General features: G+C 34.6%; 1 protein-coding gene across 2 annotated transcripts in view; it reads right to left on the bottom strand.

Annotated features, from left to right (window-relative positions):
* The window catches only part of nkpd1 (NTPase, KAP family P-loop domain containing 1), a 28,237-nt gene extending 20,367 nt beyond the window's left edge, over window positions 1-7,870 (bottom strand). The window contains exons 1-2 of one of the 2 annotated variants that reach the window (XM_079598245.1): window positions 7,792-7,870; window positions 5,371-5,480 (exon numbers count right to left, since the gene is read on the bottom strand). The gene's annotated coding sequence lies outside the window, so the exon portion shown is untranslated. Of the gene's footprint in view, window positions 1-5,370; window positions 5,481-7,104; window positions 7,283-7,791 lie in introns of those variants that run through there. The other variant, XM_079598244.1, reaches the window with a different exon arrangement.
* Between the last annotated feature and the right edge of the window lie 5,051 nt (window positions 7,871-12,921).

Below are 12,921 nucleotides of genomic sequence, written 5' to 3'. Positions count from 1 at the left end.
TTTTAGGAGCCGTATAACGGTGATGAGTTGCTGTATCCTGGATCATCTCTTACCAAAGGCCAGAGTTTGCTGCTGTTAATGTCATATGTGTTACGACATAATCTAACAGGAGTTGCCTTAGAACATCTTTTAAAAATTTTTAATGAACATTTTCCAGGATTGGTACCAGAAACCGTATACCTGTTTAACAAATCATATGGTGAGTTTGGTCATTATGAACCTCATTTTTACTGTGTGTCATGTTGTAACTACTTAGGAACAAGAGAGAAAAGCCTGATGCATTGTGCTGTCTGTAAGGCAGCATTTGATGCAGATGCTAATCTGAAAAATGGCTCTTTTTTTCTAGTATTGAGCTTGTCATCACAGCTCAAAGACATTCTTGAAAATCCAAGTTTAACTTTGTCAAGGCACACTACAGCTGAGAAAGATGTAATAAATGACATACAGTGTGGAGCTGAATATAGAAAATTGAGAGAAAATGGACAATTAGGTGATTGTGACATAAGCTTACTGTGGAATTGTGATGGAATTCCCATTTTCAGAAGCTCAAATTACCAGGTGTGGCCTATTCAATGTCAGGTCATAGAGCTACAGCCAGCGGACAGAAAAAACAACATCTGTTTGCCATGTATTTGGTTTGGTGAAAAGAAACCTATCATGTCTGTTCTGCTAACCCCTTTTGTGAATGAGCTGTGTTCTCTTGAGAGGGAAGGGTTAATTTGGAAAGACACACAAAATGTAGAGCATATTTCCAAGGTGTATGCACTAATATGTAGCTCTGACTCAGTTGCCCGTCCACTCCTAAGAAACACAAAACAATTCAATGGACAATATGGGTGTGATTTCTGCTATCACATAGGTGGAGGTCCTTATCCATATAGAAGACCAGAGCCTCTTCTCCGATCTGAAACAGAACATTATGACCATGCTATGGCAGCTACCATACAACTGCCAGTCAAGGGTGTAAAAGGCCCAACGGAATTGATGAGATTAGAAAAGTTTCAGATAATTAATGGTTTTGTACCAGAATATCAGCACAGTGTTTGTCTTGGTGTCACTCGACAACTGGCAACTCTGTGGATGGACTCCAACAATCACAACAAAGAGTGGTACATAGGCACGAAAGCAGACATAATTGACAAAGAACTGCTGGCTATAAAACCTCCAGTAGAGATAACAAGAACACCCAGGTCAATACAAGACAGGAAATACTGGAAAGCATCAGAATGGCGGTCATTTCTTCTTTTCTATTCTTTGCCTATTCTAAATGGTGTTCTAAAGAAGAAGTATTGGAACCACCTGTTTCTTTTAGTTTTTGCTTTGCATATACTTCTTCAACAGCAGGTGAAACTCTGTGAAGTCAGTGTAGCAGAAATAGCACTGAAGAAGTTTGTGATTCAGTTTGAGGTGCTGTATGGTATTAAGAATGTGTCATTCAATGTACACCTGTTGACACACCTTGCAGACAGTGTTAAGAACTGGGGTCCTTTGTGGGCAACATCAACGTTTTCATTTGAATCTTTCAATGGTACTTTATTAAAGTACTTCAATGGGACCACTCATGTCCCTGTTCAAATAGTGAAAACATTCCTTAGGTGGAAGAGTCTGCGTAAAAGGGTGGAAAAATGTTTAGTCAACACAGACGATAAACTAAAAGACCTCTTCTCCCAACTTCAAAATAGTAATTCCATGAGTTGTAAAGCAAAAAATCTGACTGGAAATGTCACTGTGTTTGGTCCTCATTCTAACACTGCAAGTCCATCACACGTCTTTGCCATAGAAGAAATGAATGGTGGTACAGTGTCTAACTGTTCATCCTACACTCGTTTCCTAATCGGTGAGGCACTGTATCATGCAGAAGCTAACACCAGATTAAAGAAAAGAAATAACTCTATTGCAGAATTAAAAGATGGGAGATTGTGTAAAGTCTTGAGCTTAGTTTCTTACGAAACTGTCACCAGTGCTTCAGACAGTGATGGTGGAAAAAAATGCTGTGTAGTCGTGCAGAATCTTGTAAAGTCAAGAAGACCATTGTGTAGGGACATTCAATTGAATATCTCATCCAAGTTTGTGTATGAGGTGTCTGAAAACAGTTATGTGTATGCTGTGAACACTGACTCATTTAAAAGAAAATGTGTAATGGTAAAATTACAGGACTGCACATTTGTCATACCTCTCCCAAATAATGTAGAAAGGGACTGAAGGGTTTGTAGAGTATAGCTGAATTGGGTGAGAATACCATATAAACTAGATTTAAATTACACCATCAGAAACATGCTTTTCGTGAGAATGAAAACTTGACAAGCTAAATTATTTATTTGACTGAATAGAAATGTTATAACAATCCTTTGTAAAATTGTGCTGTATTTACTCAATGTAACTAATAAATGAATAAGTGTGTATTATAACACATGTAAGCACTGAGATCATTAAAAAATATTACATATCAACCAGCTATGCCGTGTGCTTTATGATTTAGAAATGATTTTGTTTACAGATATACAATACATTGTGTTAGACTCTGTGAGTTCACAAAACTTAAAATTTTTCTAAAAAAGTCTAATTTAAATTAAATGTATTGTAACTAATTTAAATGTCAATTAATTTACTTTAGATTTGTTTAACTTGCTTGCAATTAATGCAATTAAATGTGTTTGTTAAGAACTCCTAATAAATTACATTGTATTGTCAAATATTATGTGACACTTTTAATTGAGTTCATGCATGCAGGAGCTGGTGATAAAAATGTCAACAATAAGTTGTACTGGAGTATACTGTATAACAAATGTATTGCACTTTAGAGGAAAAATACATTTCAAATGCATTAATGCACACAGTATATTGTAGACTAAACATATTTGAAATACAGTAACAAAATAATTATGGACAACATACTTGAGTTGAAATTAAAATAAATTATTTTCCATGTTTTCCATTAAAATTATTATTTTATTTATTATATTAGTCAATACATAAACATAATTGTACTTTGTTTTAAAACACTATACAATCATAATTATTTAAAATGTATGTTTAAATAAAACTTAAGTAAACATTTTTTAAAGTGCATTTTAGTGTGTTTAGAAATATTGTCATGAATGTGTATTTTCTTTAAGTAACATTTAATTAGACAGTATTAAAAAGTACATTTGTAAAAACTTCACTTAAGTGTTTTTAGAAATATTATGATGAAAGTGTACTTTCTTTAAGTAAAACTTAATTAGACATTATTCAAAAGTGCACTTTTAAAAAGTGTATTTAAGTGTGTTATTAAATATTGTGATGAAAGTGTACTTACTTTAAGTTAAACTTAATTATATATTATTACAAGTGCATTTTTAAAAAGTGTACTTAAGTGTGTTAAGAAATATTGTGATGAAAGTGTACTTACTCTAAGTTAAACTTAATTATATATTATTACAAGTGCATTTTTAAAAAGTGTACTTAAGTGTGTTTATAAATATTGTGATGAAAGTGTACTTACTTTAAGGTAAACTTAATTAGATATTATTACAAGTGCATTTGTAAAAAGTGTACTTAAGTGTGTTAAGAAATATTGTGATGAAAGTGTACTTACTCTAAGTTAAACTTAATTAGATATTATTACAAGTGCATTTTTAAAAAGTGTACTTAAGTGTGTTTATAAATATTGTGATGAAAGTGTACTTACTTTAAGTTAAACTTAATTAGATATTATTACAAAGTGCATTTGTAAAAAGTGCACTTAAGTGTGTTAATAAATATTGTTATGAAAGTGTACTTACTTTAAGTTAAGCTTAATTAGACATTATTACAAAATGCATTTTTAAAAGTGCATTTAAGTGTGTTAATAAATATTGTGATGAAAGTGTACTTTCCTTAAGTTAAGCTTAATGAGACATTATTACAAAATGCATTTTTAAAAGTGTATTTAAGTGTGTTTATAAATATTGTGATGAAAGTGTACTTTCCTTAAGTTAAACTTAATTAGATATTATTACAAAGTGCATTTGTAAAAAGTGCATTTAAGTGTGTTAATAATTATTGTCATTAAAGTGTATTCCCTTTAAGTACACTTAAGTGGTCTTTAATGTTAATTATATTATATTATCTGCAAGTGCACTTTTCAAAAAGTATACTTTTATTATTTTAAGCACACAAAAAGTACGCTTTCAATACAATTAAGCACACTTCTTTTTCACAAGGGCAGGGGGGGCTGTTCATATTGGACTTTTGTTTAAAAAAAAAAAAAAAGTCTTTACACGCTTTAGGTTTTAATCATAGGTTTACCACAATCTAGATCACTCTGAAATAAGCCCATCCATCATCTAAGACAATCAGATTGCTGTTTCCATCATAGCTTTCCTCAGTAATTGCCACAATATTACAAAATTAAGGCTTTACGACTCTTTTTTCTGCCTCGTTCTGCCTCGTGACTCTCAATTATAGCCTGAAATGAGACGTTATAACTTAAATAATGTTTTTATTCTTTTCTTGAATGATTCTTCTCCTGGTTTCCACACTTTTAGGGTGTTACATTTTCAACATTGCAGATGTTGCACGTCAAAGTGGGATAAATGGGAATGCATTCAAAAGAGAAGGCTGTCTGGATGTACTGTAATATTGGTGCACCTGGTGTGATGTATGGACCCTGGATTCCACTTCCAGATTCATTACTGAGGGTATCATCTGAATATGCTGTAGAAACAGTACTTTTTATAGACAATAGCACTGCAACGCAAGGTCATATTTCTTTAAAATTATACCTCATTAGCATTGCATATCCAATATAAAACTTTTTTTTTATCTACTAATGTGACAGTGTCTGCTTGCAAATGCCAACTGTCATGAACTTCACTTCTTTAGTATTCCAGAGGCAACTTGCACAGATACTTTTTTTAGCTGTATTGCTGCATTTTAGGTGTGTCCCGTTCATATTTTGGTTATTGTTTAAAAGCTGTGCACCAGTGTCTGTAGGGCTAGTTTTTGCGGTGTGTTCCACACGTCAGCTCTAGTCGGACTAACTTCTGTGTCTGATTCAGCATGTTGAATCGGCATTGGTCGTCGGTGAGAGAGATGGCTCTGATTGGCTAGTCAGTTTAGCAAATGAATCAGTCCAGGAGGAATACAAACGAAAGTGATGAAAGCGAGCAAAGAAGCCAAGAAGTGTATGTGCCGTACAGAAGGCTATTCTCATTTTACGTCATCTTACATGAGCATTCTAGCACGTAAATATTTTAATGACAACATATGAGCCGCCTGAAATGAAGAAATTGATCAGCGTGATTGATATTCAAAATGGTATGCAGGTGCTGCTTTGCTAACGGTTTGTATATCTGCTGTTCTAGTTTGGGTTTCTCTTTTTGAATGTTGAATTTACTATAGGCCTACCTGCTGATATGGACAGTTATTTCTTTAGTCGTAGGCACAGAAAGAACATGCTATTGGCAGTTGCTTGTAGTCCTGTTGTACGGTGGCCGAGAGAGCTCAACACACTGCAACTGAAGAAAACACATGGAGATAGAAAAAAACACCAGAAAATTAAGAAAATATCTTCATCAGTTCGACACCACGTGTGCTGCACAACACAACTAAACACGCTACAACAATTTTTGGTTCCCAGAACGTTAGTTTTTGGTTCCCAGAACCATTTTTAAGGTTTGTTTTAGCCAGGAACGTTTTCTTTACAGAAATAGAATGTTAGTTTTTGGTTTGTAGAATCGGTCTTTGTCAGGTGACGTCACACTCGCGATACACGAAGTGCATTATGGGCGTAACCGCCATTTGTAAGGTATCGATGCTGGGGTATTCTGATGTTGGAGAATTGTGTTTTTCATTCTTTTTTCAAACTAAAACATCCTTAACATGACATTATCATCATCATCAATACAGCAAACCTATCTTTGCTATTACTACTGTGTCCTTCGGTGGGAATGTAAATAAATCCTGTACACAGCCGTTTATGAAATGTCCGTGGGCTTTAAGAGATTTATAGTTTTTAAATTGTTCACTGGTATATTCGCTTATACCATAAACAAGATAGTTGACAATGTCCAAGTATGAGGATGAGGAAAACAATTCGCGATCAGCACTCCAACTCACTGCAGTTAGCTCATATATGGATCTATGTTCTGAATGGATGACAATTTCTCCAAATAACGGTACCTGTCATATTTATCGAGTTTATTGCGGAACGACCTTTTCTCAGTTTTCTTGTGCTTCTCCAGTTTTGCGAGTTATTTACTTGTTTTCTCTACTATTGTAATCTCTTCAATGCTCACAGTCAGTAGCGATACCTCAAAAATGGCGGCGCGGTGACGTCACACACAACAAACCCACGTGTCTGACAAAGACCGATCAAACGTTCCCCTAACATTATTGTAATGTTGCTCTAACGTTACTGTAATGTTCCCAGAACTTTCCAGATTCAATAGCCTAGGTCTTGTGTAGGCTACTGCGTGTATGCACTCTTCGAAAACGACACTTTTAATCTCTTGACCAACTTAAAAGACTTAAATAACATTTGTATATTCTAAATTGTACTGAATGTCAGCTTGCTTATTTTGTTCAAGCATTTATTCAGTCCACTTCACATGTAATGCAAACAAGAAACTATGCTTATAACCACAGGTCGAGAGCTGTCATTCCAACCACACAACTTTGCGAAGCTGTTCGTGAATGTTCTTTAGAACGATGATTTTGGGAAACACCGACTCATTAACTTATGCTGATAACGATGGAACGTGCGACCATTTGGCTATTTGCTTTCGGAAACGCGGAAGATGGATGTGTAGACACCTAATCAGTAGGCAGAAACTATATTCTGTTTTTATTTATTGTTTAATTAATACGATCAATAACCCGAACACTTCCACCATAATATAGAACAAATAAGATTCAATTTGTCCATTAATATTTAAGGTTTACTTATTTCAGGCCTACCCAAATTGTAGCCTATGACTTCAACACAATATTTTTTTTAAATCATATAAAAATGTTCACAGATATATGTTTAACCATATAAAAATAAATGTTTATATATATATATATATATATATATATATATATATATATATATATATATAAACATTTATTTTACTTAAAGTAGGATCTTTTATTTCTTACCTCTTAATTGTACAGTTTAGCTGGACATGCTTATTTTTTGGAGAAAAAAAAATATAGATTACCAATTACGTTCTCTTTAATAAGTTGTCAAATCTATCCGAAATTATATTTACTCTCAAATCTATATTAATTATAAGTAATTATTAAAACAAAAAAAGAAGAGAGAGATAGGCTATATATAAACGACTAGTCAGTTAGCCAGTAAAGGGGAATGACCGTTAATTTTTGAATTACGCAAGTGCGCGGTTTTCTGTGGAAGCGCGTGGCGTGCAGGTGAGAGGCGGCTTTATCTGCGTGCACATGATCCGCCAATAACAGTAAGTAACGACAAAGATATAGGCTAAAAATCACCCAGACAACAACTATAATGAGAATGGCAAAGATAAACAGTATGGAATCACTTTCACCATGCAAAAAAAAAAAAAAAAAAAATCATTTACAGTATGAACGCTTGTGTTTCTGTTTTATGTAGCCTAGCTATTGGGAGGCGCAGACTGAATCCGTGGCCTTGTTTTTGCATTTTCTACACTAATTTTGGAGAGAAGTTTTTGGAATTTTGGTAAAATGTGTTAAAATGATCTGAGAGTGCATTCTTATCACTTGCTGAAAGGATTACAAAATTAGCCGAAGGCACAATCTTTAATGCCATCTATGAGAGAACTCTTGACATTAAAAAGGATTTCATACCTTTCTAAATGCCTCAGCTCCAACCAAAAGCCTTAATGTCACACTGGCTTCTGTTATGAAGAGTGTAGTGCTTTGAAATCTGAACTTTCTCTTGGACAATACATTCTTTACACAATACTGCCCTCATCTGTATGTACTGTGAAATCAGATTAAGGCTCATTTATATTTGAATTGAAGTTAACACACTTTTTGGGAACATGTAAAGCCGTCCAAAACACATACAATATCTCAAATGTATTATAGGAAGAGTCTGAGTTTCCCAAGACAATAAATAAAGAAAAATGTATAAAGAAATATAGTCACAAGTGGATAAGAATTATAATCCAGCAGTGTTGGGTAAATTACTCAATACAAGTAATGTATCTCTATTACTAATTAAATCTTCAACAGTGTGATAGATTACAGATTACTCTCTGTAAAAGGGAGCCTGCTAACCATGACCAGTAAACAATACAAGGATAGACATTAATCTGCTCATCTAATTCCTTTAAATAAATAACATAAAATTTAATAAATTATTTTTGAACTGACCAAAGTATTCAAATGGAGAAGGTTAGGAAAAAAAAAAACATACATTTCTTCTTTAGACGTTAAGTTTTGGTGTTAAATCTTACTATTGTTTTTATACAGAATTTGTCTATAGTCAATATTTAATGCAATTACATCAGAAGTAGGCTAACTGTATTAAATTACAGAAAATGAAGAGTAATCCAACTTTACTTTTTCAAGGGAAAAGTAATTAAATTACAGTAATTAATTACTTAGTAATGCATTAAACCCACACTGCCCAGTAGCGCCATAAGAATACTGACCATGTAATAGGCTAATCAATCCTGGTTCTGTGTTTTTGAAGGGGAAGAATGTGGTTAAGCAAATGTCCCCATCGTGTACGCAGTGTGAATAAATGCTATAGCTTAACATCTGCTGAATTCACTGAAAACCCTGTGTAAAATTTGATTTGCATAATTAAAAGCTCAAACTGTCAATCAGTGAGCAATTTATAATCATGCTCGTGACACGATGATGAGATTTTCGCTTAGGCTGACTAATTTTGAATATTAATTCAATGAGCAGCACTGAGTTCATGTTGACAACTAACGTTCGGCCCATGCGGTCTCAAGCATCTTGTGAGCAGTGGGAACTGAATGTGTTGATGGAAATGCGCTCCCTTGAGCCTGAACGTGCAAGTGATGTCCATTATGATGCCGGTCGGCTTCCTGACAGCGGCTTGGTATGTGACTGATAGCATTTGCATGAAACAAGTCTTAATTAAAAATTCTGAATGTTAAATGAACATCCGGATGGGGGACACACATGCTGAAGTGGGATAAACTGGTTAGATATACTGTTAATTATTATTATTTAATTCCTGTGCTTTTATTCGGCAAGGATGCATTATTTTGATCAAAAGACAGTAAAGAAATGTGCAATGTAAAAAATATTTATATTTCAAATTAATGCTGGTTAAGTTTTTATTCATAAAGGAATCCTGGTGTCACAGTTTTCCGCAAAAAAACAATATTTTAAGCAGCACAGCTGTATCTTGAGCAGCAAATCAGCATATTGAAATGATTTCTGAAGGATCATGTGACACTGAAGACTGAGTAATGATGCTTAAAATTCAGCTTTATCATAAATGATACATTTTAAAAAGTAAGACAGTAATTTACCAACTTATCTGTGACTCTACAGATATTTAGTGGCAATGATTGCTTTTTATGATGAAACTCAATTTTATTATTTAAAATATTGTGCATTTTATTGGGTTTTCAGCTGTATTTAAATCTGATGAATTAAAAGCGAATTGCTTTTAAATGTAATGCAATGTCTTGACCCAACAAATACAGTTTTGTATGGATGAGGCATTCTGTTGTTTACCACCCACTGCCAGGCACGCGTATGAGCGCTCGAGGGCACGCGGCTTTTGGAACCGGTGCTGCTGGACCTGGTCAGCTGTGAGGCAGGATATGAATTTTAAAAGTTGTCCAAGAGTCATTTGAAAGACTGTTACATTCGCCTTCAATGTTTTGTCACATGAAACTGTCAAACCTAGTAATTTTTCATATTCATCACAGAAGGCATTTCTTTCAGCTCTTTTTTCTATCTGCGGCTTCCCTGGATTCTGGTCAACTCATTTTTTTTTATCGAGTAGTCAAAATGAACGTTTTTGCAGGATGCAAGGAAATGATGTGACTCTCTGCATGAGCAAGTTCTCAACACTTTCCCTTTGCATAACCTGTATAATTACAGGTAAACTAAACTAAGTCCAATCCTTGATTCTGATTGGCCAATAGCTGTGTTTTATTCACGATAAAACACGGCTATGACCGCTTCACCCAACTGTTCTATGTATCACTACACAACACCCCTAGCAACCACTCATAGCAACACAATTTTTGATCTCATGGTCATGGATATTGTTCATTGAAGCTATTAGTATTGTGAGAGATCGAGTAAACGAGTGCACCTGCATTTACAGTAGATAGCCTATAGCATTTTCCTTCAGCATCTTGCCCTTTTAACAGTTAAGGGGTTTCCCTTCTATGGGGTTTTCCCGTGCCTGTAGTCATCTGTCAGTTGCGTCTTCCTTCTCCGTGATCACAAGTTTGAGTCATTTCAATGTAAAAGTCTTCTCTACTGACCGACTCATTCATAGAGACAGTCTTTGCCGCCATCTATTGGCGAAATAATGTATGTAACTCTGCTGCTGTTTACAGTCAGGGACTATTTTTTTCCAGCGGAAGGAAGGCTTTTAGTGATTTTACTTCATGAAAGTTGCATAGATGCATATTTGTCGGCTTTAATAGTTGTATTGTGTGGTAACCGTTTTATAAAAGCAATTTAATACTCGACGAAAGTGCTATATCATGAATAAGTCACGGCTGAAGGGATTGCAGGCACTCCGCTTCCGTGACTTATTCACGATAGGCCTACATACAGCACAGCCTCTCGTACCTTATTGCTTACATATTTTATCTGTTGGATCATGACCAAAAGGCATCAGGTCAGTCTCACATAGTAATTTGAGCACTTTTTATTACATTATGGGTGTGGTGGTGAATTCTTTTTTTTTTTTTATCATTCAGTTTACTCGAATGTCATCACTATCTAACCCAGGAGTGTGCTGCACAATTTGAAAACCACTAAACAAGTCGATGTTGGTGATCTCTCTGATCTCCCCTTGCTCCAAGATCTCCATGAAGTGAATGAATGAGCACATGTGCGCAGTCTCCTTCTGAAACGTTCCAGCTGCTGACTCACTTGACCACGAGATTCTTCACCAATAGGCTACAAATCCTGAAGACATGAAGGGCAAACCACCCATAATGGCTTAATATATATGGTGAGCTGAATAAGAATGAGTAACAATTGAATTTAAAAAAAAAATGTTTTACTGTATATATATATAAAAAAACACATATTAAATGTGTTGTGCTTAACCAGTAACCTCTAAAAAGCGAAACAACAGCTTACAACATTAGGATGCACGTCCCTGCTAAAATTGGCTCTACATAGTGTAATAATCCCATGTTTGCTGGAGGCTGTTCTGGCTATTTAATACACAAGGAGTCATATATATGCCATTGACATTTGGTAAAATAGTTTACAACCTGGTATAAAATGCGATTAAATTAATTAACTTATTCACTGCTGAGTTATTCAGTATGTGGGCTGAAAGGCTGTAGAAACTGTGTCCTTCTGCGGCTCTTTAGATATGAGTCACAAGGCTTTTTTATGTATAGCCTATATATAATCAGGTGAATGGTAAACTGTATGGCAAACAAGCCAAACCTTGACCCATACAAGCAGACTTTACCCATAGACAGATTTACCAGACTCATTCATGTGAGAATGAGTCTGAATGAGAATTCATTTCTCAGAGACAGAAGAACATACTGCTCCTAGTGGTTAACATCGGATATGCATGTTTATATTTCGTATTTCGCATTTTAGTTTTTCTCTAAAGAGGACTATAATATGATTATATATCATTCAAAAAGTTTGTGATCGGTGAGATGGTTTTTGAAAGAAGTAGAATCACCAAGGCTGCATTTGTCTGAATAAAATAAATAGTAAAAACAGTAATATTTTGAAATATTATTGTATATTAATATAATACTATATTTTTTTTAAATATATATATATTTAAAGATGTTATTTATTCTCGTGATGCAAAGCTGTATTTTCAGCATCATTACTCCAGTATTCAGTGTCACATGATTCTTAAAAAATCATCATAATATGCTGATTTACTGCTCAAGAAGCATTTCTTCTTATTATTGTTGTTGAAAACATGGTTATGTTTTCTTTCTTGAATCTTTGATTAATATAAATTTCACAGAAATCAGTTTAATTGTCTTTTTTTTCACTTTTTAACAATGAAATGCAACTTTGCAGAATAAAACTATATTAGGGGAACGCGGGGCACAACCTAACGCGGGGCTAAATGTAACACGGACCTTTTACGTACTTACTCAGGGTCACGCGGGTTGTGTTTACGCTCTTTTTCTCTCGCTGCCAGAAGACGGCCTCCCGTGGATTTGTGAAAAGTTTTGGTAATATTTTGTGAAGATACGGGACAAAGAGTGTTTTGACACCATCTAAGTATTTTTTTTCATCATACGTATTTTCCTGTTTCTGAGTTGTGTGTGTACGTCACCAAATCTAACTTTATATTGCCTTAATCACTGTCTTGTTGGCTAAAACATGGCACCATTTTGAAACATGTCAGCAACTCCTAGCAACTGTTAGCTAGGTTTAAAATATTTTTTACACAGTGGGGTTAGTTGTAGCACAGTGTTACAACTAAGCCGCCAAGTGTTCACAATATTGTAGGCTATGGGATTTGTTTACTATATTGATCACTTGTTTATTTATTAAAAATATTGCCTGTTTTCATGTAATAAACACGTTAAAATGTGATTTTAAGCTTGTTTTTATTATTAGGGGCCAAGCACTGCACCTATTGTATCTGTTCCCGTTCTTCTTCTTCTTCTTTTTCTTTTTTTTCTTCCGACTGGGCGTCTATGGCAGCCTATAGAACCGTTTGCGGGAAACTTATACAAATTGGCACAGTGATAGAGGACAGCCTGAATTATCACCATAGCAAATTTGGAGTCTCCAACTCAT

This window comes from Phoxinus phoxinus, assembly GCF_949152265.1.
Source record: "Phoxinus phoxinus genome assembly, chromosome: 22".
NCBI lineage: Eukaryota > Metazoa > Chordata > Actinopteri > Cypriniformes > Leuciscidae > Phoxinus > Phoxinus phoxinus.
The sequence above is the reverse complement of the archived record's forward strand: the minus strand, read 5'-3'. Positions and strand labels throughout refer to the sequence as shown.